Genomic DNA, 22,498 nt, shown 5'->3' with positions numbered 1-22,498 from the left:
CACTTACCTGTTTTGAAGTATCGTTTTCTTGGTAAACTTAAAAGTTGATTTACAGTTTCACTGGGTTTACAATTCTAGGTTGAAAGTAATTTTCCTTTAGAATTTTGACCCTATTGATTTATTGCTTTTACATCCCCATTGTTGCTGTTTGAGAAGTGCAGGGCCATTGTAATCTTTTGGATATAAAATGCTTCTCTTACTCAGATATATATGGCCAGATATAATTTTATATATGCTATACACATATATATGAAAACTTTTCATTTTGGAATAATATTAAAATTCCAAAAATGTTATAATAATAATACAAATAATTCTTATGTATTCTCATCCAGACTCCCTGAGTTCTTAAATTATTTTCTTAATAATTTACTTCTTTTGTATTCTCTGCTCTCTCTAAAATCTTCATTACTGTGATGTTGAATGGACTGAGTCAGTTCTTAGATTTTCTCATATTTGTCTGTTTTTAGCTTGGATCTCCTTTCTGGTATATTTTGCTTGTTCTGTCTGGCATCTCCCATTCACCTAATCCACGTGGGTGGCAGGAATTGAGTGCTTGGGTGATGCAGTCTCCGAAGCTTGGCCTCCTGGGTCACAAAACAAAATGGAGTGAGAAGCAGGGTGGTCTGGATAAACAAATGGAGAATATCTCATTCTCTGTTGTGCACTCAAAAATAATAATACAAAAAAAAACTAATTGGAGAATATAGGATTCTGTAGAGGACAATCTTTGGTCTTCTATCATATAGAGGCCTATCTTTAATTTTCTATATAATAAGAAATGGGGGAGAAAGGGAAGGACAAGGACCTACCCATGCTAGGTTACAGACAGATCTGAAAGTCTCAGATTTGTGTACTGGACTTTAACAAAATCTTAATTTTTATTTCTGTTGAGGAAGGAGACCCCTCCTTCAAATAAGAGGCTTCAAGAATATTTTATAATTCAGGCCAAGTGTTCAGAGAGAATTTGTAAATATAATTTTGTACTTGTGTAATTTACAAAAGCTCAAAATGGCTGACATATTCCTGCTTAAGAAGGGCTGTTATACAGCCCAGATTGAGGATAGGATTAGTGAAATAGAAGACAAACAACTTGAGGCACAACAGAGAGAAGAAGAAAGAGACTCAAAAATAATAAAAAATGAGAAAGCCCTACAGGAATTGTCTGACTCCATCAGAAAGAATAACATAAGAATAATAGGTATATCAGAAGGAGAAGAGAAAGAAAATGGAATGGAGAATATACTCAAACAAATAATAGACGAGAACTTCCCAAGCCTGTGGAAAGAACTAAAGCCTCAAATTCAAGAAGCAAACAGAACACCGAGTTTTCTTAACCCCAACAAACCCACTCCAAGGCACATCATAATAAAGATGACACAAACCAATGACAAAGAAAAAATTCTCAAGGCAGCCAGGGAAAAGAAGAGTACAACATATAAAGGAAGGCCTATTAGATTATCATCAGATTTCTCAGCAGAAACTCTACAAGCTAGAAGAGAGTGGACCCCAATATTTAAAGCCCTGAAAGAGAGGAACTTTCAGCCAAGAATACTATACCCATCAAAGCTATCCTTCAAGTATGAAGGAGATATAAAAACATTCACAAATACAAAAAAGATGAGAGAATTTATCAACAGAAAGCCCCCACTCCAGGAAATACTAAAGGGGGTTTTCCAACCAGATTCAAAGAACTAAAGAAAACAACACCACAAGTAACAGCTCCACCAGGAACACAATAAAACCAAACTTAAACTGTGACAACAAAGGAAAAAAAGGGGGGAGAGGATGGAGATTAACAGTAGCAAAGGACGATGAAGTGCAGAAATACTTATAAGCTAGGGTACTACAATGAATATGGTAGGTACCCTTTTCATTACTTAATGGTAACCACCCTTGAAAAAACCACAACAAAAACACTTGACTTAAAAAAGGTAGCAACAGAGGAAAGAAGTATGGAACACAAAAACAAATGATAGAAAAACAAAAGAGAAGAATCAAACTAGATCCAAAACTAACAGAAAGCAATTTATAAAATGGCAGTAGGGAACCCACAAGTGTCAATAATTACACTGAATGTAAATGGATTAAACTTACCAATAAAAAGACACAGAGTAGCAGAATGGATTAAAAAAGAAAATCCAACTATATGCTGCCTACAAGAAACACATCTAAGCAACAAGGATAAAAACAAATTCAAAGTGAAAGGCTGGAAAACAATACTCCAAGCAAACAACACCCAAAAAAAAGCAGGTGTAGCAATACTCATATCTAATGATGCTGACTACAAGACAGAAAAAGTACTCAGAGACAAAAATGGTCATTTCATAATGATTAAGGGGACACTGAATCAAGAAGACATAACAATCCTTAATATATATGCACCAAACCAAGGAGCACCAAAATATATAAGACAGCTACTTATTGACCTTAAAACAAAAACTAACAAAAATACAATCATACTTGGAGACCTCAATACACCACTGACGGCTCTAGATCGGTCATCCAAACAGAGAATCAATAAAGATATAGTGGCCTTAAACGAAATACTAGAACACCTGGATATGATAGACATCTACAGGACACTTCATCCCAAAGCGACAGAGTATACATTTTTCTCTAGTGTACATGGAACATTCTCAAGAATTGACCATATGTTGGGCCACAAAGACAATATCAGCAAATTTAGAAAAATTGAAATTGTACCAAGCATATTTTCTGATCATAAAGCCTTGAAACTAGAATTCAACTGCAAAAAAGAGGGGGAAAAACCCACAAAAATGTGGAAACTAAACAACATACTTCTAAAAAATGAATGGGTCAAAGAAGAAATAAGCGCAGAGATCAAAAGATATATACAGACAAATGAAAATGAAAATACGACATATCAGAATCTCTGGGATGCAGCAAAAGCAGTAATAAGAGGAAAGTTCATATCACTTCAGGCCTATATGAACAAACAAGAGAGAGCCGAAGTAAACCACTTAACTTCCCACCTTAAGGAACTAGAAAAAGAAGAACAAAGACAACCCAAAACCAGCCGAAGAAAGGAGATAATAAAAATCAGAGCAGAAATAAATAGAGAACAGAAAAACTATAGAAAAAAATCAATAAAACAAGGAGCTGGTTCTTTGAAAAGATCAACAAAATTGACAAACCCTTGGCAAGACTCACCAAGGAAAAAAGGCACAGGACTCAAATAAATAAAATCCAAAATGAAAGAGGAGAGATCACCACAGACATCATAGATATACAAAGAATTATTGTAGAATACTATGAAAAATTATATGCCACCAAATACAACAATCTAGAAGAAATGGATAAATTCCTAGAACAATACAACCTTCCTAGACTGAGTCATGAAGAAGCAGAAAACCTAAACAGACCAATCAGTAGGGAGGAAATAGAAAAAACTATTAAAAACCTCCCCAAAAATAAAAGTCCAGGCCCAGACGGTTATACTAGTGAATTCTATCAAACATTCAAAGAAGACTTGGTTCCTATTCTACTCAAAGTCTTCCAAAAAATTGAAGAAGAAGCAATACTTCCAAACACATTTTATGAGGCCAACATAACCCTCATACCAAAATCTGGCAAGGATGGCACAAAGAAAGAAAACTACAAACCAATATCTCTAATGAATACAGATGCTAAAATACTAAACAAAATACTGGCAAACCGAATACAACAACATATTAAAAAAATAATACATCATGATCAAGTGGGATTCATCCCAGAATCTCAAGGATGGTTCAACATACGCAAAACGGTTAACGTAATACACCATATCAACAAAACAAAGAACAAAAACCACATGATCTTATCAATAGATGCAGAAAAGGCTTTTGATAAAATACAACACAATTTTATGTTTAAGACTCTCAACAAAATGGGTATAGAAGGAAAATATCTCAACATGATAAAAGCCATATATGATAAACCATCAGCCAACATCCTATTAAACGGCATAAAACTGAGGACTTTCTACCTTAAATCAGGAACAAGACAGGGTTGTCCACTCTCTCCACTCTTATTTAACGTGGTGCTAGAAGTTCTGGCCAGAGCAATCAGACAAGGCAAAGAAATAAAAGGCATCCATATCGGAAAAGAAGAAGTACAGGTATCACTTTTTGCTGATGATATGATCCTATACATTGAAAACCCGAAGGACTCCACAAAAAGATTATTAGAAACAATAAACCAATACAGTAAGGTCGCAGGATACAAAATTAACATACAAAAGTCCATAGCCTTTCTATATGCCAACAATGAAATATTAGAAAACGAACTCAAAAAAATAATCCCCTTCATGATTGCAACAAAAAAAAATAAAATACCTAGGAATAAACATAACAAAAAATGTAAAGGACCTATATAATGAAAATTACAAAGCATTGTTAAGGGAAATCGAAAAAGATACAATGAGATGGAAAAATATTCCTTGTTCTTGGATAGGAAGAATAAATATAATCAAAATGGCCATATTACCCAAAGCAATATACAAATTTAATGCAATTCCCATCAAAATCCCTATGAGATTTTTTAAAGAAATGGAACAAAAAATCATCAGATTTATATGGAACTATAAAAAACCCCGAATAGCCAAAACAATCCTAAGGAAAAAGAATGAAGCTGGGGGCATTACAATACCTGACTTTAAACTATATTATAGGGCCACGATAATCAAAACAGCATGGTATTGGCAGAAAAATAGACACTCAGACCAATGGAACAGAATAGAAAGCCCAGAAATAAAACCACATATATATGGTCAAATAATCTTTGATAAAGGGGCCAACAACACACAATGGAGAAAAGAAAGCCTCTTCAACAAATGGTGTTGGGAAAACTGGAAAGCCACATGCAAAAGAATGAAACTCGACTACAGCCTGTCCCCGTGTACTAAAATTAATTCAAAATGGATCAAAGACCTAAATATAAGACCTGAAACAATAAAGTACATAGAAGAAGACATAGGTACTAAAATCATGGACCTGGGTTTTAAAGAACATTTTATGAACTTGACTCCAATGGCAAGAGAAGTGAAGGCAAAGATAAATGAATGGGACTACATCAGAATAAAAAGTTTTTGCTCAGCAAGAGAAACTGATATCAAAATAAACAGACAGCCAACTAAATGAGAAATGATATTTTCAAACAACAGCTCAGATAAGGGCCTAATATCCAAAATTTACAAAGAACTCATAAAACTCAACAACAAACAAACAATGCAATAAAAAAATGGGAAGAGGACATGAACAAACACTTCTCCCAGGAAGAGATACAAATGGCCAACAGATATATGAAAAGATGCTCAGCTTCATTAGTTATTAGAGAAATGAAAATCAAAACTACAATGAGATACCACCTCACCCCTGTTAGATTAGCTATTATCAACAAGATGGGTAATAGCAAATGTTGGAGAGGCTGTGGAGAAAAAGGAACCCTCATTCACTGTTGGTGGGACTGTAAAGCAGTACAACCATTATGGAGGAAAGTATGGTGGTTCCTCAAAAAACTGCAAATAGAACTACCTTATGACCCAGCAATCCCTCTACTGGGTATATACCCCAAAATTTCAGAAACATTGATACGTGAAGACACATGTAGCCCCATGTTCATTGCAGCACTGTTCACAGTGGCCAAGACATGGAAACAACCAAAAAGCCCTTCAATAGAAGACTGGATAAAGAAGATGTGGCACATATACACTATGGAATACTACTCAGCCATAAGAAATGATGACATCAGATCATTTACAGCAAAATGGTGGGATCTTGATAACATTATAAGGAGTGAAATAAGTAAATCAGAAAAAAACAAGAACTACATGATTCCATACATTGGTGGAACATAAAAATGAGACTAAGAGACATGGACAAGAGTGTGGTGGTTACCAGGGGTGGGGGGAGGGAGGACATGGGAGGGAGGGAGGGAGAGAGTTAGGGGGAGGGGCACAGAGAACTAGATAGAGGGTGTCGGAGGACAATCTGACTTTGGGCGAGGGGTACGCAACATAATTTAATGACAAAATAACCTAGACATGTCTTCTTTGAATATATGTACCCTGATTTATTAATGTCATCCCATTACCATTAATAAAAATTTATTTAAAAAAAAAAAAAAAGAAGGGCTGTTATAAATGAAGAGGTTTTCATAGTTAGAAAGTTTTGAATAGAAGGAGGAAGGAGACTTGCACCCCCTACCTTCTATACAACTGGGTGAAAGAAGGTAAAACAGCTACAAATATAGGAGGGGAAGGGATATTTGAGTAGCCCTTTCCTCTTCCCCCTTTTTTTCCTTAATAGGAGATTTACAAATGATTATCCTCTGGCATCCTATAAGCCCCCCCTCCATCCTGAAATTGTGTGATTGACAGCAAAGGAATCAGGAGACCCATGAATGTGAACTTATGTTCTGTAAAAGGTCTATAAGATGTAAGAAATCTAATTTCAGGGAGCATATGTCTTTGTAGCTATAGCCCCGTGTGCTCTGCCAGCTTAATAAATTCTTTTTCTTATAAGTTATCTGAGTGTCAATCCTCCGAGTTTTTGCTCTCCTGCAACACTAACTTAACTTTGTTTTCCAAGGCATCAGTGCCTCCGATGTTGAAATCATCAGGATTTCCATGAGACACTAATTTTTATCCTCCTCCTCTCTGCTAAAGTCATTCACAGTCTCTCCGTCTACTCTCCAGCATGCAAACCTTTGTTGAAACCTCATTTCTGCTATTAAATTTTGTATGGCCAGTAGTCACGGCCGTTGTGGCCATTCACATGCAAGTTCCCATTAGATTTGGACAGACGGTAAAGAAACAGTAGAGCCAAAAAATGGTGGGCCATTCCTTTATTCAAGTCTCGTACCAACTGATGAGCAAACACACAGGCAAAACACACTTTCCTTTCACTCAGCTCACAAAGCTACTGACACATTCTCCGTTTCCACAACCAGGAGAATCTTCTCCAGTTCCTCTGAGAATCAAAGACCTCACCAGTCTCAGCAGAGCTCACAAAAGTCCCTCTCCTCCCCATCTGCCAATATGGCTTATTACTCTCTGCAAAACTGGCTTCTCTCTTCTTCTCTCTGCAAAACATTAGCATAACAATGGCCCTTCCCAAGCAGGAAGGTAATCTGCAATTTCACAGATCCACATATACCTGATGTTGCCCAGCCTCCAATGCAAACTATAAACCAATAACCATAAAAATCATATTTTAAACTTATTTGACCAATAAATTTCTTTCATAATCTCTGTACTTTTGCATTTATAGCTTTGGGTCTTTTATCTTTATTAGTTAGTTTAGGAATCAAGGTGACTGCTATGGTTAACTAGCATTCTTAAATATTTTATAAATTGGTTCAATAAGTCTCACAAATGGAGTCAGAAAATTCAGTAAGTTAAGAGCAGTGAATAAGAGCAATTTCATCTACTAAGTAGCTTTTTTACTCTAGAAATTCATTAATGTAAAAACTATATGTACAATGGAAAATACTGTTTTATACAGTATTTAGCATATTAAGGGGTTTATTATTGTATATTGTTTTGGTCATTTTTTTTTTAAAACAGGCAAAAGAATGTGTGATGTTACTGTTTTTAATGTGGAATCATAAGCCTGGCAGGGACATATGCGTATTCACCACTTATCCTGCTTGTCCTCTGGCAAGAGTGCTCATACACTGAACTGCAGAGCATGAGGGAGAAAGAAGGAAAGGAACTGAGTTATCCCCCCTTGAATGATTGAGAGCTGGTTGCAGCAGGCACTACCAAAGGAGATATGCTCAGGGTCCATTGAATCAAACATATTTATAACTCAGTCCTTTGCATTTGTAATTTAACAATTGAATTAGTTCCATCTAGCTGGCAGCAGATGGTGTGTGATTATTGCTTTCCTAATAAAGAAGAGCCTGTCAATACTTGTTAAATATGGATTAAGCCAAGGGTTACTGCCACTTCTTGGGTTTTCATTAATGTAGTTTATTCAGTTTAAATTTGGCAATTAAAATGTGCAGAAATCTTATACATCACCTATGCATTATGCATCATGGCACCTTAACTTTAAACCGAAGTAGTTTGGTAGTGATTTCTTCTGGAAATATAACTTTTTTTTTCTATTTTAAGTTTGAAAATAAAAATGTTCCTGTGTAAATGTAGGCAGAAGTCTGCATATTTTAAAATGATTATGTTTGTGAAATGTTATCCTCAAGCCTGGGAGACTTTGCAACCTGCAGATATACTCGCCATTCTCTCTGGTTAAGAGGAAGGCAGCTTGTGAGGAACAAACACAGGCTTCCTTACAGTCCAAGTAGCCTAGTGAATTTTTTTGATTAATTTTAATGGGGTGACATTGGTAAATCAGGGTACATATGTTCAGAGAAAACATCTCCAGGTTATTTTGACATTTGGTTATGCTGCATTCCCATCACCCAAAGTCCAATTGTCTTCTGTCACTTTCTAACTAATTTTCTTCATGCCCCTCCCCTCCCTCAACCCCCTCCCTCTCCTCCCCCCCCCCACCCTGTAACCCCCACACTCTTGTCTTTGTCTCCGAGTCTCATTTTTATGTCCCACCTATGTATGGAATTATATAGTTCTTAGTTTTTTCTGATTTATTTATTTCGCTCAGTATAATGTTATCAAGGTCCATCTATGTTGTTGTAAATGATCCAATGTCATCATTTCTTATGGCTGAGTAGTATTCCATAGTGTATATGTACCAAAGCTTTTTAATCCACTCTTCCACTGATGGACACTTGGGTTGTTTCCAGATCTTCGCAATTGTGAACAATGCTGCCATAAACATGAGGGTGCACTTCTTCTTTTCAAACAGTGCTATGGTGTTCTTGGGGTATATTCCTAACAGTGGTATAGCTGGGTCAAAAGGCAGTTCGATTGTTAATTTCTTGAGGAATCTCCATACTGTTTTCCACAGTGGCTGCACCAGTCTGCATTCCCACCAGCAGTGCAGGAGGGTTCCCTTTTCTCCACATCCTCACCAGCACTTATTCTGTGTTGTTTTGTTGATGAGCGCCATTCTGACTGGTGTGAGGTGATATTTCATTGTGGTTTTAATTTGCAGCCTAGTGAATTTAAATCATATTTTTTTCTCTTCAGGAACTAAACATATTAAAAAAATAAAAAGATATATTATTATCCAGCAAGTATATAAACCTGTTCAGAATAGTTTCTTTTTTCTAATTGACTGCTTTCGCTGAAACTAAAGTTAATTTTAAAAATCATTTGGAAGTATTCAGAGTAGAACTTCCTGTGTTAGACTGAGTAGAACCCATATGTACTGAAGGCAAAATAGTGCAAATCATTTTGTCTTAGGCTTGAGGTGTGTGTGTGTGTTTGTGTGAATGTGTTTTATGATATTTTTTTCTAGGGTTTTTTGATCACTGCTGTTTGCAGGGTTTTGCCTTTCCTGCAATTCATCATTCATCCTCACGACATTTTCCGAGGAAATCTCTATTTCAGACACAGGTCCAAGCGTAGTCCCTGGTGATGTTCCTTTTTCTCCCTCCAGGGCTTCATTGATCATTCGACTTGGTGAATTCATCACTTTCCTCTCAGCTTCTGAGAGCTCATCACTCATCTGTTTTCTGACTTAGATGCCTCTTTTTTCTACTTAGAAAAATATATTTTTGCCAGAGATTTAAAAAAAAAATTATTGATTGAGAGAGAGAGAGGAAGCTAGACACACAGAGAGAAGCATCAACTCGTTGTTCCACTTAGTTGTTTCATTTAGATGTATATTCATGGATTGCCCTGATCGGGGATCAAACCTGCACCTCAGCATGTGGATGATGATGTTTTATTCACTGAGCCACACAGCCAGGGAGCCAGTTATTTATTTTTAAAGAAAGCTTTTAGATGAATGTGTATGTGTGTATGTGTGTGTATGTAGGTGTGTGCATGTGTGGATGTCATGAGGTACTAGAATAAAATAAGGATAGTTATAGAAAGAGATAGGAAACATTGCACAGGCAGATGTATCTTGTTAAGTTGAAGAAACTTGCCAATACAATCCAATAAAATCCCAGTCTATTTGCCCTAGCTGGTTGGTTCAGTGGTAGAGCGTTGGCCTGGTGTGTGGAAGTCCCAGGTTCAGTTCCTGGCCAGGGCACACAGGAGAAGTGCCCATCTGCTCCACCCTTCCCCCTCTCCTTCCTCTCTCTCTCTCTCTTCACCTCCCGTAGCCAAGGCTCCATTGGAGTAAAGTTGGCCCAGGTGCTGACAATGGCTCCATGGCCTCTGCCTCAGGCACTAGAATGGCTCCAGCTGCAACGTAGCAACGACCCAGATGGGCAGAGCATCACCCCCTAGTGGACATGCCAGGTGGATCCTGGTCAGGCACATGTGGGAGTCTGTCTCTCTGCCTCCCCTCCACTCACTGAATTTAAACAAACAAACAAACCCAATCTATTAGGGCTTTGATCCTTCATCTACAGTTGCTCGGATATAAATTAGGAGACATATAGGTCAAATCATATACAGATTTTTAGGAAATCAGCAATTTAGAGTATCAAAACATTTTAATTATGCAATGTGATATTTGAAAAAAATTTTCAGTAAGAATTAACAGGACTTGGTACCATTGTATTAGGTGTTAAGAGAGGACAGAGTTAAATAACTTGAAAAATCTTGATCTTTGGTGTTTATCTTGAATCTAAATTCATCATCATTAATATTAATATAGATAATAGCTATCACATATGAAAATAATTGTTTCAGATATAATTCCATGATAAATATTTCATATATATGTGAATGATCATCTAATAATCTATTCTATGAGGACAATTATTCTGAATTTAGTGGAGTGGGAAAGGGAGGATCAGAGAGGTTAACTAACTTACACAGATTCAACTTCCTGACTCCAGAGTCTGTCCCGTAGGCACCAAGTCCTTCATTGTGCCCGGACTGTGTCCCTTGTCCAACAGTTGTCCCTAGTGTGTTTACTTCCTCTCATGTTCTGTAAGAGCATTTTGATATGTCTTCTTTCTCCTTGAGCCCCTGGTTTTTACTACCCTCTACTAATTTTTTCAGCTCATGACTTTGCTTTCTACATCTCTAAGAAAATTAAAGCATTCCAAAAAGAACTTCCTAACACTCTACTGTTCTACTGCTCTGCCTTACAAAGACATGATTCAAATGTGGCTACCAAAGACTCAGGAAAAACTCCTGAGTCCTTTATGATATTAACTTTTATGCAACTTAATGTATGATCTCATTTGGAGATTTGGCTTACACCTACCTAAATCTGTGATTGTGTATACTTGACCTCATTGCCAGTGAATATGGATCAGCTGCCCTGCAAGCCCCTCCACCCCCCTGACACTGGGGTACATCGCCTTTCACCAACTCAAGGGTAATCCTGCAGAAGTGCCCTCCTCTTGTGCATTGTTCATATTTGCTTTTCTTCTGGGTTATTCTCATGAACCTACAAATATGTCATCACTTCCTGCTTCTTAGACAAAGAAGCTCCTTCGATCCTACATATATTTTTAGCCCCTTTTTACTGTTTTCACCTGTGATGATGAAACTCTTAGAAAAACTTACTTATAATCACTTTCTCAAATTCCTCTTTTCTCATTTGGTTTGAACTCCCAGGAAGCTCTTGCCTGCTGCTGTTGACAAGTCACCAATAACTTGACCTTGTTGCTGCGCCCATCAGTGACTCCTCTCAGCTGTCTGCTCAGCTTCATTGACATTGTTGATCACTGTCTCCCTTTTCTTTCCCTCCTTCCATTCCCTCCTCCCTCCCTCCTTCCTTCCTCCTATTAATGTACAGGGAAGGCAAAGGCAGTTTACAGTTGTTCATTTGGAAAATAATACAATGATTACTAAATAATAATACAAAAATAAATTCTGTTTGACAGCCTCACAACTGTAAACCTACTTTTGTTCCCATCCTGTATACTATACATACAATCACTTTTATTTCAGTTTTAATTTTAATTTTTTCCAAGTACAATTAACACTCAATATAATATTTGCTTCAGGTATATAACATATGATTTCACTTATATGTGGAATCTAAAAAAAACCCCAAAACACCAGAAAATAAATGAACAAACAAAACAAAAACTCACAGATGCAGAGAACTGACTGGTGGTTGCCGGATGGGAGGGCGGTCGGGGGGCTGGGTCAAAGGTGAAGGGGTTGGGAAGTACAAACTGGTAGTTACAGAAGAGTCATGGGTAGGTAGAGTACAGCATAGGGAATACAACCAGTTTCTTTTTAAATGTAGTTTGTGGAACGACCGTACTGGCTTTCATCCTACTTCGTTTTTTCTTACCTTTCTGACCCCCAGACACTGGAGTGACCCAGGAGTGCAAGTTCCTCCCTCTGCCATGGTGCTCTCCAGCCTGCAACGTGGCTTGCAATACTGTTTACATCAGCTTTTCCTGAGCAGCATTGCAGAGTCTCTTAGACTCACTTTCTTTGGTTCTCGCTCTGCATTGCCTTTGATCCACATATCTGCACTTTTGTTTTGCTGCCTCCTGTATGACATAGACCTAATGTTTGTGTCCTATCAAAATCTATATGCTGAAACCTAATCCCCAAGATAATGATATTTGGAAGTGGGGCCTTTGGGAGTGATTATGTGAGAATGAATGAAACTTATGCTTTTGTTAGACTTCAGAGTGCTCTCTGCTCCCTTCTCCCATGTGAGGACACAGAGAGAAGGTGCCATCTATGAACCAGAACGTGGATCCTCATCAGATGCCCAATCATCTTGGATGTTATATATCAATTTTTGTTTGTGGGCTGCCCAGTCTGTGGCATTCTGTTAGAGCAGCCATGTGGACTGAGACACTGATAGAGACTTCTCTAGTAATGTCATCTGGAGACCTGTCTGCATGTGCCACTCATCCATGCTTGTGTGACCCAGCAAGGCGTTAACACTGGAGGTGAGAGCCAGTGGATAAATTCTTCTGTCTTCACTTTGCAACTGTCCTGTCACAGTCAAGTTTGCCGTCCCATTCCCTAGTGCTTTTGGTTTTTTTACTCCTTCAAAATTCTTCTAAAAATGAGAGCAAGAAAAGAATACCATTCACCTATTCAGTAAAATACTCCAAAAGGAGCTTTAACAAAAATATTATGCATCTTTTTACTATATTCCAGAATTGCCCACAACAGTTATATGCCATAATCTAATTGTGGATCGTATATTCTGTGTCTATCTACTGTGTTGAATTATACTCATTGTAAATCTTTTGATTGTTTCATAAGCAATTTCTCTGTTGCTATAATGTACCACAGATAAATAAATGATGGTTTATTTTTTCCTTGCCTAATTTACTTTCTAGTTTCCAGTTAAACAATCAGAGATATCTTGCTTTCATATAGGTGCTATTCCAGTTTCTTCTTGATTTGATCTCATCTTTATCTCAGTGAATCTTTATGGCTTTTCTCCCAGTTTTCCTTGCTTTTGTTAACCATCTGCTTTGAACTATCTCTCAGTGTCTTGCTGCAAATGTCTCCGGCCCATACTTTCTCACCTCTAGCCCATATCATTCACATTTTGTGTTCTCTGACTTTGGATTTTATTCAACTATAATTCTAAGAACTTGGAACATATCTTGGCCTTTAAAAGGTTGAAGCAGAAAGTAGCTCAAGATAAAATGAAATGGTGACTAGAGAAACACCAGATGTGTCTTTGTTTACCATTGAAAAGTGAAAAAGGAAAAAAAATATTTTTATTATTCCACTTGGACATCTTCCCTTTCAAGCTTTTGAAGCTCCACTCTATGAAGTTTTATAATAATAACAAGCAGCCTGTCCTGGGGCCCCCTTCCTCTCACTCCTACGTCTGCACTCTTGCCAAAGAACAAAGGGGAAAGGGCAAGTACAAAAGCAAATGTCAAGGAACTGCATCAGCAAGATTTAATCACAACACTTGGCATATTCTGTGTCTGACTTATCTGTCTAGCTCCATCTTTAAACCTACCATGCCAGGTCTTACTTATGTTACATGGAGAGATAAGAATTTTAGTCATTTGTTAGGTAACAAAAGTAACATAATTGAAGTTTCACTCTTTTTTTCTAAATACAAACACACATGGACACATACCCATGGACACAAAATTGTTTTCTTCATTTATAATTCTGTATTTTCTGAACTGATCACCTTAACTCCAGACATCTATCCTCACTGTGATGTTGCCAAGTTGTTCAGACCTAAGTCCTTTAATTTTCCTTTTATGTGAATTGATTACTAACTTCTCTCTGTAACCTTTTTATTTGGTGCCATTCTTCTCTGGCTGCCTTTGTCAAAGCTGGCTCTCAAAACTTTACAACAAAACCTTTGGATGAATTTATTGTTCAACAGGCAAGGAAGAATATGACCTTACAAAGCTTGGCAGTGTCTCATTTGGAGATTTGGCTTAACACAGGTCTTTCATTGTAAGGACTTGTATAGAAATGGGTAATAATTATAATATGTATTACAAGAGTTCAGAATGATTGGAAACAATAGATGAGGATTTTGTGGCAGATTCAAGGAATTTGAAGGTACATTCCCAAGGATAGTTCAGGAAGAGGAAGAAATGCTGAGGAAGACAGTGAAAGACTGCAGAGCCACATAGAGGAAGGCAGTATGATACACTTTTGACTTTCACATCCAGTCTAAGTTTTGGGATTGACAGTTTGGTTTTCACCTTCTACCTTATTTCTATCCGTGAAGAACTAAAATACCTAAAAATAAATGTGCTTTTTCTGACATGCTCCTCATGAACAGAGAGATGATTATTCTCTATCCAGTGGGGGATATTTTCTAGTATGAAGTTGAAACATGCTGGTGTCTTTGGTCAACTTTTTATGTTACCAAGTTATATGTAGTGTCTGGAACAATGTAAACTTAGTCTGTTGCCATTTTTACAATGCCATTTGTGGTTGCTATAAAAAAGTCAGTACACTAAATCCCCTTCAGTAGTGTTTCAGCCTTTGGATATGGTACACCACTAAAGTCCATTTCTTGTGCTATCGGTGTTAAGAAAAAACATTTTTACATACATTAGGGTGAGAGCTATTTCCTCATGAACTGTACCTAATGGTTCTAATTGCACCTCTTGGGTTGTGTAGAATAAGGTTTAGCAATCCCATATAAATGATCTCCAAACACTGAAAACAAGAGTATGATTTTCCTTGATTCCTTTTTCCTTCTAAACTGCTTAGGACAAACATTTGGGTCAATGTACAATCTTGATCGTCCTCTTGATCTCTTCTTGAAAAGATTGTCAATATTTCTTTTAAAGCAGGACAGTCAAACCTAAATAATTCTGAAGGAGCTGTCAGACACTCTAAATTGGGAACAGAACTATCACTTGAACCCTGAACACTATTCAAAAAACAAAAAATTAAATGAACTCTTTTGGATGTCATATCACACATTAATCACATAATGTTAATGTCATAAAAGACTCAGGAGTTTTTCCTGAGTGTTTGGTAGCCACATTTGAACCATGTCTTTGTAAGGCAGAGTAGTAGAGCAATTAGACACATAGTCTTAGGAACAGCACTACTGAGCCTTTAACTCCAGCTTCATTGATTACTAGTTAGGTGAACTTGGGCAACTCGTTAACTCTCTGACTCTTAGTTTTGAAATTGAAAATAGGATTAGAAAATGATGTATCTCATTGGATACTATGAGGATCCATGTGACGTCATGTCAATTTCTACCAACAGCGCCTGGTATGGAATAAAGGGCTGATAAATAATAGCATTTACTATATTGTAGGCGTCTCTACTTTTCAAAATAAAAATAGCATTTTATTACAAAAATTAGTACATGTACATCACTTTAAAAAGCAATCTATAATGCAAGTTATAGAAAAAATATAATTTCATAATCAAATTACCACTGTCTTAATTTTACTCATTGTCTTCTACATATTTCTGTATGTATCCACATGCCTTTGAAAAATGTTATTAAATAAAATTCTACACATGCAGTCTGTGTATTATTTAATATATGAATATCTTACCATGTCATTTTTTACAGCTCTGTTTCAAGGGTCAGCAAAAATTTTCTGGAATTGGCCAAATAGTAAATATTTTATCTAACCTGCAAGTCACATGTAGTTTTTGATACATAATATTCTTTGTGGTTTTTTGTTATTGTAGTTGTTTGTTTTATAGCACTTTATTTTTTCATAAAATACTTTAATTGAGTCATTTAATGAATTCCATAAGATGCATGTGCATTTATAAGATTTTTATTTTTCAGTGCTAACATCTAAAGGTCTGATAACAGAGTCCCCAAGTCTATAGGTAGAAACATAACTCTGTGTGACTATTATTCTAGGTTCCCATTTATTTCTTGCTAACCTACCTGAATTTTTATACTGTATTTACTAACACCACAAAGTCTAACAAGTGGCAAAGTCATAAAATTTGCATTGCTGGTTTAAAAAAAACCCAGACAATTTAGAATTATTTCGAAGTTAACCAATAAACTCCAATCCATTATTTCTTTTTTGTGGGGGAAGGCTTGATGATGAATCTTTATTTTTTTATTTAAAAATAATAATTAACGTATTTTTAACTTATTGAGATGACATGGGTCATCAAACCATTTAGGTTTCGAGTGTACAACTCAATATAACACCATCTACATACCACATTGTGTACCCTTTACCCCAAGCAAAGTCTCTTTCTGTCCCCATTACCCCTCTTTGCCCTCCTCCCCACCTCCCCACCTCCCCACCTCCTCACCTCCTCACCTCCTCATCCCCCTTTTCCTCTGGCTATTGCCACTCTGTTGTCTGTTTTTCTATGTTTGTTCTGTGTATATGATTTTGGCTGATCCCTTCACTTTCTTTCATCCACTTCCCTCATGCCTCTCCCTTCTGACAGCTGTCCTTCTGTTCCTTGTGACCCTGCCTCTGTTTCTATTTTGTTCATCAGTTTACTTTGTTCATTGGATTCCAGATATAAGTGAGATCATAGCACTTTACATATATAAAAACCATTTCTTAGCTCACAGGCTGTACAATAATAGGCCATAATCAAATTTGGCCTACAACCCATAGTTTGTCAACCCCTGATTTATAAAATAACTTTTCAATAAATAATTTGTACAAGTTATAATATTTATTAAACTTTTACACTACTTTCATTTTTTCCCTTATTTAAAGAAACTGGGATAAATTTTGGTTAATTTTTTTCTATTGATTTTTAGAGAGAAAGGAGGGGGAGAGAGAGAGAAAGAGAGGTACATTGACTTGTTGTTCCATTATTGATGCATTCATTGGCTGGTTCTTGTACATGCCCTGTCCAGGGATCAAAACCACAACCTGGAAATATTGGATCAATGCTCTCACAACTGAGTGCCCTGTACAAAATTTTATACACAAGTTTTTGAACAATTTTGCTTTCTTCTCAGAGAAAATTTTAGAACTGTAATTGTTGTGTTACATTTTTAAATGCATATTAAAAATGTTATCTTAAACTTTAAGCTAAAGAAGAGTTTAAATTAGAAACCTGATTCTGTCCCCTGGATTTTGGGTATTTTCCACAGCTTTGATTACTGGAGAATGTTTTCAGAAGCCCCACTTCTAAGTCAGTGCTAAGGTCAAAGCAGAGTGGGGTGGTGTTCAATTACCTACCTACTTTTACTTTGGTATCATGCATTTTGAAATTGGAAAATTTTTGAAACAAGAACTGAATTCTATATAACTGTAGTTTTATCAAAGATACATTTTTGTCAGCTAATTCCCAATAATATTAGAGGTTATCAAAAGACTAGCAGAAATAATGATTGGTTTCTTTCTCTATGGTTCACACACTTCATTTGAACCATTCCAAAATATTTTTCTAAATTGGTACCAAACCCTAGCCTGCAGTCTGTAGAGTCTATTGTTTATTAGTTGTGAACACTTTTCTGTGGGGTTACTCTGTCATGGGTTGAGGGTATACTGATAAGCAAGATCTCATCATCTTGTCCTCAGTCCTAGTGGGGAGCAGACTAATGGGTTATTAGACTGCTCTCTGAAATTAACACGAGATACCTAGAAGTCAAGGCTTTCTTTGTGTAGTAGCCATATTCAAAACTCGACTAACTTTAAGACTGCAAAGATGACTGATGGAGTTTTTTCCCTGAGTTGTCTCAGTATCCTGGGAGATCAAAATTGAATTAGAGGCACTAATTATGTTACTTCCCTCTATCAAATGGGTGCAGAGCAAACCTTGTGAATGAATGAATGTCTTAATAATATGAATTGAACAGAAAACTAAAAATATTGACTAATCCACTTTAATTGTTAGGTTACAGTGATAGTGGTTCTGGATTCTATGACCAGAGTATGAATTTCCTGTTTTAAGAGTTACACAAATGAGAAGAATAAAAAAAGGAAAATTAGAACATTTTGGTATTAATAGAACTATTCATAAGTCATATGTCAAGAAGATTTTGAAAGCATCATTACTTTAAGAAACTCTATAATTCTTTTCATTTGTTCTGGTGAATTCCTGGTTTCAGTACCTGGTTGCGTTTTGAGGACAAAGTGAAATTTATGTCACTCAGTGGAGTTAAGCCACTCAAAAGTTTTTGAAATCAGAAAGTACTGCTGTGGGCATATTGTTATAACTGAATATATCAGTTTTTACACCAAGGAGACAAGTGAGTCCTGAACTTCAAAGATGGATTATATAAGAGTCTTGATGGGGATGAAATCAAACTTCTTTCCTGTGATCCATTTCAGTCTTTGAGACTATATTTCATCCCCTGACAATAAATCTGATGCCTTAGAAGTGTGTCCCCTGAACCAGAACCCAGAGTCTCAGTACTAACTGAGACTCAGACTTTTCTTGTTGTAGTGATTATAATTTTTTTAGCTTTTTTTTCCTTCTGTTGACAGTTTTAATCTGTTGGTGGTAGCCACAGCACTGTAACTTAATGACAGTCCTTTGCCAATAGAAACAAAAAAAGGTGCTGTCACTGACAGGATTCACTGCCTTATTTCTTTATTTCACAAATCCCTTTTCTTTTGGTAAGTGTGTCTTCTGGTGAATTCAAGTTATTCCAGTACATCACATTTTAAGCTCAAAAGTACAAACCTTTTTGGTAGCCTACAAAGCCTCAGCCATGACTCCAGCCTGCTTTCCAGATGTAGTCCCTCTGTGCCCGCTCTGTGCCAGCCACCATGCTTAAAGCCCGAACATGGCAGGCAGTTGCCTACATCTGTACATTTGCTCAAACCCTTTTTTCTGCCTTCCAATAAGAATGTCCTTCTACCAGCTTTATCTCTCACATCAACATTTTTCTGATTCTCTAAACTGACATGCTAAAGCTTTTTAAAAATTTTTTATTAATTTTATTTTATTGTTAACATGGATTCATGTGTCCCACTCAATATAACACCCTCTCCCCAACCCCTGTGTCCCTATTTAGACCCCATTTACCCCCCTCTCCTTAATTCCTTCTTCCCCTCCCCTCTGGGATTTGCTGTCCTGTTATCTGTATCTCTGTGTTATGTATATATAATTTCACTAATCCCCTTATCCCCCTTCCCTCTGACAGCTGTCCCTCTGCTCCCTGTGACCCCACCTCTGCCTCTATTCCATTCCTTAGTTCACTTTGTTCATTAAATTCCACATATAAGTGAGGTCATATGGTATTTGTCTTTCTCTGCCTGGCTTATTTCACTTAGCATAATGCTCTTGAGGTCCATCCCTGTCATCGCAAAAGGTAAGATTTCTTTCTTTTTCATGGCTGTGTAAATTCCACTGTGTATATGTACCACTGCTGTGTGTGTGTGTGTGTGTGTGTGTGTGTGTGTTACAGAGACAGAGACAGGGAGAGGGACAGACAGACAGGAAGAAAGAGAGATGAGAAGCAATAATTCTTCATTGAGGCACCAGAGTTGATTGCTTTTGACTGGGGGTCTACAAAAGACTGAGTGGCCCCTTGCTCAAAGCAGTGACCTTGGGCTCAAGCTGGTGAGCCTTGCTCAAACCAGATCGAGGTTTTGAACCTGGGTCCTCTGCATCCCAGTCTGATGCTCTATTTACTGCACCACCACCTGGTCAGGAATGTACCACTGCTTTTTAATCCACTCATCCACTGACGGCCACTTGGGCTATTTCCAGATCTTGGCTATTGTAAACATAAACAATGCTGCAATAAACATGGGGGTGCATATCTTCTCTTGAATCAGTGATTTGGTATTCTTAGTATATATTCCTAAAAGTGGGACAACGGGGTCAAAAAGCAGTTTCATTTTTAATTTTTTGAGGAATCCCCATACTGTTTTCCTCAGTGGCCGCACCAGTCTGCATTCCCACCAGCAGTGCAGGAGGGTTCCCTTTCTCCACATCCTCGCCAGCACTTATTGTGTGTTGATTTGTTAATGAGAGTCATTCTGACTGGTGTGAAGTGATATCTCATTGTGGTTTTAATTTGCATTCCTCTGATGATTAGTGACATTGAACATTTTTTATACTCCTGTTGACTGTATGTCCTCTTTGGAGAACTGTCTATTCAGTTCTTTTGCACATTTTTAAACTGGATTGTTTACATTCCTGGTGTTGAGTTTTAGAAGCTCTTTATAAATTTTGGTTATTAATCCCTTATCAGATGTATTGGCGAACATGTTCTCCCATTGTGTGGATTGTCTTTCTATTTTGTTCATGGTGTCTTTTGCTGTGCAAAAGCTTTTTTGTTTGATATAGTCCCATCTGTTTATTTTGTCCTTTATTTTACTTGCCCGTGGAGATAAACTGGCAAAAATATTGCTACAAGTGATATTGGAGAGTTTACTACCTATGTTTTCTTCCAACATGTTTATGGTTCTGTGACTTACATTTAAGTCTTTTATCCATTTTGAGTTTATTTTTGTGAATGGTGTAAGTTGGTGGTCTAGTTTCATTTTTTGCAGGTAGCTGTCCAATTTTCCCAACAACATTTATTAAAGAGACTATCTTTACTCCATTGTCTGCTATTATCTCCTTTGTCAAATATCAATTGACCATAAAGACGTGAATTATTTCTGGGTTCTCTGTTCTGTTCCATTGATCTGTATGTCTGTTCTCATGGCAGTACCAAGCTGTTTTGAGTACAATGGCCTTGTAGTAAAACTTAGTATTAGGAAGTGTGATACCTCTCATTTTCTTCTTTATTTTCAAGATTGCTGAGTCTATTCGTGTTCCTTTCTGGTTTCATATAATTTTTGGAATATTTGTTCTATTTCTTTGAAATATACCATTGGTATTCTAATAGGAATTGCATATAATTTATAGATTGCTTTGGTTAATGTTGACATTTTAATGATGTTTATTCTTCCTATCTATGAACATGTTATATGCTTTCACTTATTTGTATCTTCCTTGATTTCTTTTTTTCATGAAGTGTGTTCGTAACATGAGAAGGGACCCTCATTTGTTCATCTTGCATTTACTAGGTTCTCTGCCATCTTACTCTACCAGAGTAAATTTTGCCTTCTAAGAAAAACATTTTATTCAGCTATAAGGCTAGGTGTCCTGTGAGTTTTCAGCAAGACCATGAGAGCACTGGAGCACTGTGACATTCACAAAGTCTTCTTTTAAATAGCTTTGACATGATACTGTACATAGAAAACACTAAAGTCTCAGTCAAAAAACCTCTAGACCTGATAAATGAATTTGGCAAGGTGGCAGGATATAAAATTAATATTCAGAAATCAGTAGTATTTTTATACACCAACAATAAATTGTCTGAAAGAGAAATTAAATAAACAATCCCTTTCACTATTGCAAAAAAAAGAATGAAGTACCTAGTAGTAAATTTAACAAAGGAGGTAAAAGACTTGTACTCAGAAAAGTATAAAACATTGAAAAAAAATATTGATCTTAAAAATAAATAAATAAAGCAGATTGACCCAAAGACAGATAGCTGAAAGTGCTGGGGGGGGGGAAGTAAAATGGACAACCACCATTATTATTAGCTCATCTCTTAAGAGTTGTGAAATTGCAACCTCCCTAAAAAATTGAAGCTACATGGTTTGTTATTCAGTGTCAGTGGAAAATGGAGCCATTCTATTTTCTTGTATTTGTACAATATATTGAGTAATTGCTGTGATTTAAATTTTTTATATTCCTGGGTAGTAACTTAAGGGTACTTCTTGTACACAACACCATAAATGCCATTAATCTTATGTGCACTATAGTTAAGATGACCTCCAAACCACATATAGATAGCATCTGCTATGGAATGATAACAACTAAAGCTTACATCATTAAGCAAATTTCTGTTTGGAAAATGCTTCAAAAGATATATCTCAATGATTCGTTTAACCCAAATTAGAGTATCAATTATAACTGTTCTTTTGGATGAATATTAAAATAATTTAGACAGGTTGAATTATAATGTTTAAATATATATTTACTTTAAAGAATTTTAAATATTAAAATAAAATTATATACAATAAAACAATAAGAGCAATGAGATAAATCATTGGTTTGTTTGTAGTTTTAGAAAATATTATTAGTTTAAAATAAGCTTTGAAAAAACCAATT

The 22,498-nt window shown here is 36.5% G+C and overlaps 1 pseudogene; it reads left to right on the top strand.

Annotated features, from left to right (window-relative positions):
- LOC136306564 (protein SPO16 homolog pseudogene) overlaps positions 1-22,286 on the top strand; it is a 32,199-nt pseudogene extending 9,913 nt beyond the window's left edge.
- Positions 22,287-22,498: the final 212 nt, after the last annotated feature.

Source organism: Saccopteryx bilineata, chromosome 5 (genome assembly GCF_036850765.1).
Source record: "Saccopteryx bilineata isolate mSacBil1 chromosome 5, mSacBil1_pri_phased_curated, whole genome shotgun sequence".
Lineage (NCBI taxonomy): Eukaryota > Metazoa > Chordata > Mammalia > Chiroptera > Emballonuridae > Saccopteryx > Saccopteryx bilineata.
Note: the sequence above shows the minus strand (reverse complement) of the source record. Positions and strands in the feature narration are given on the sequence as shown.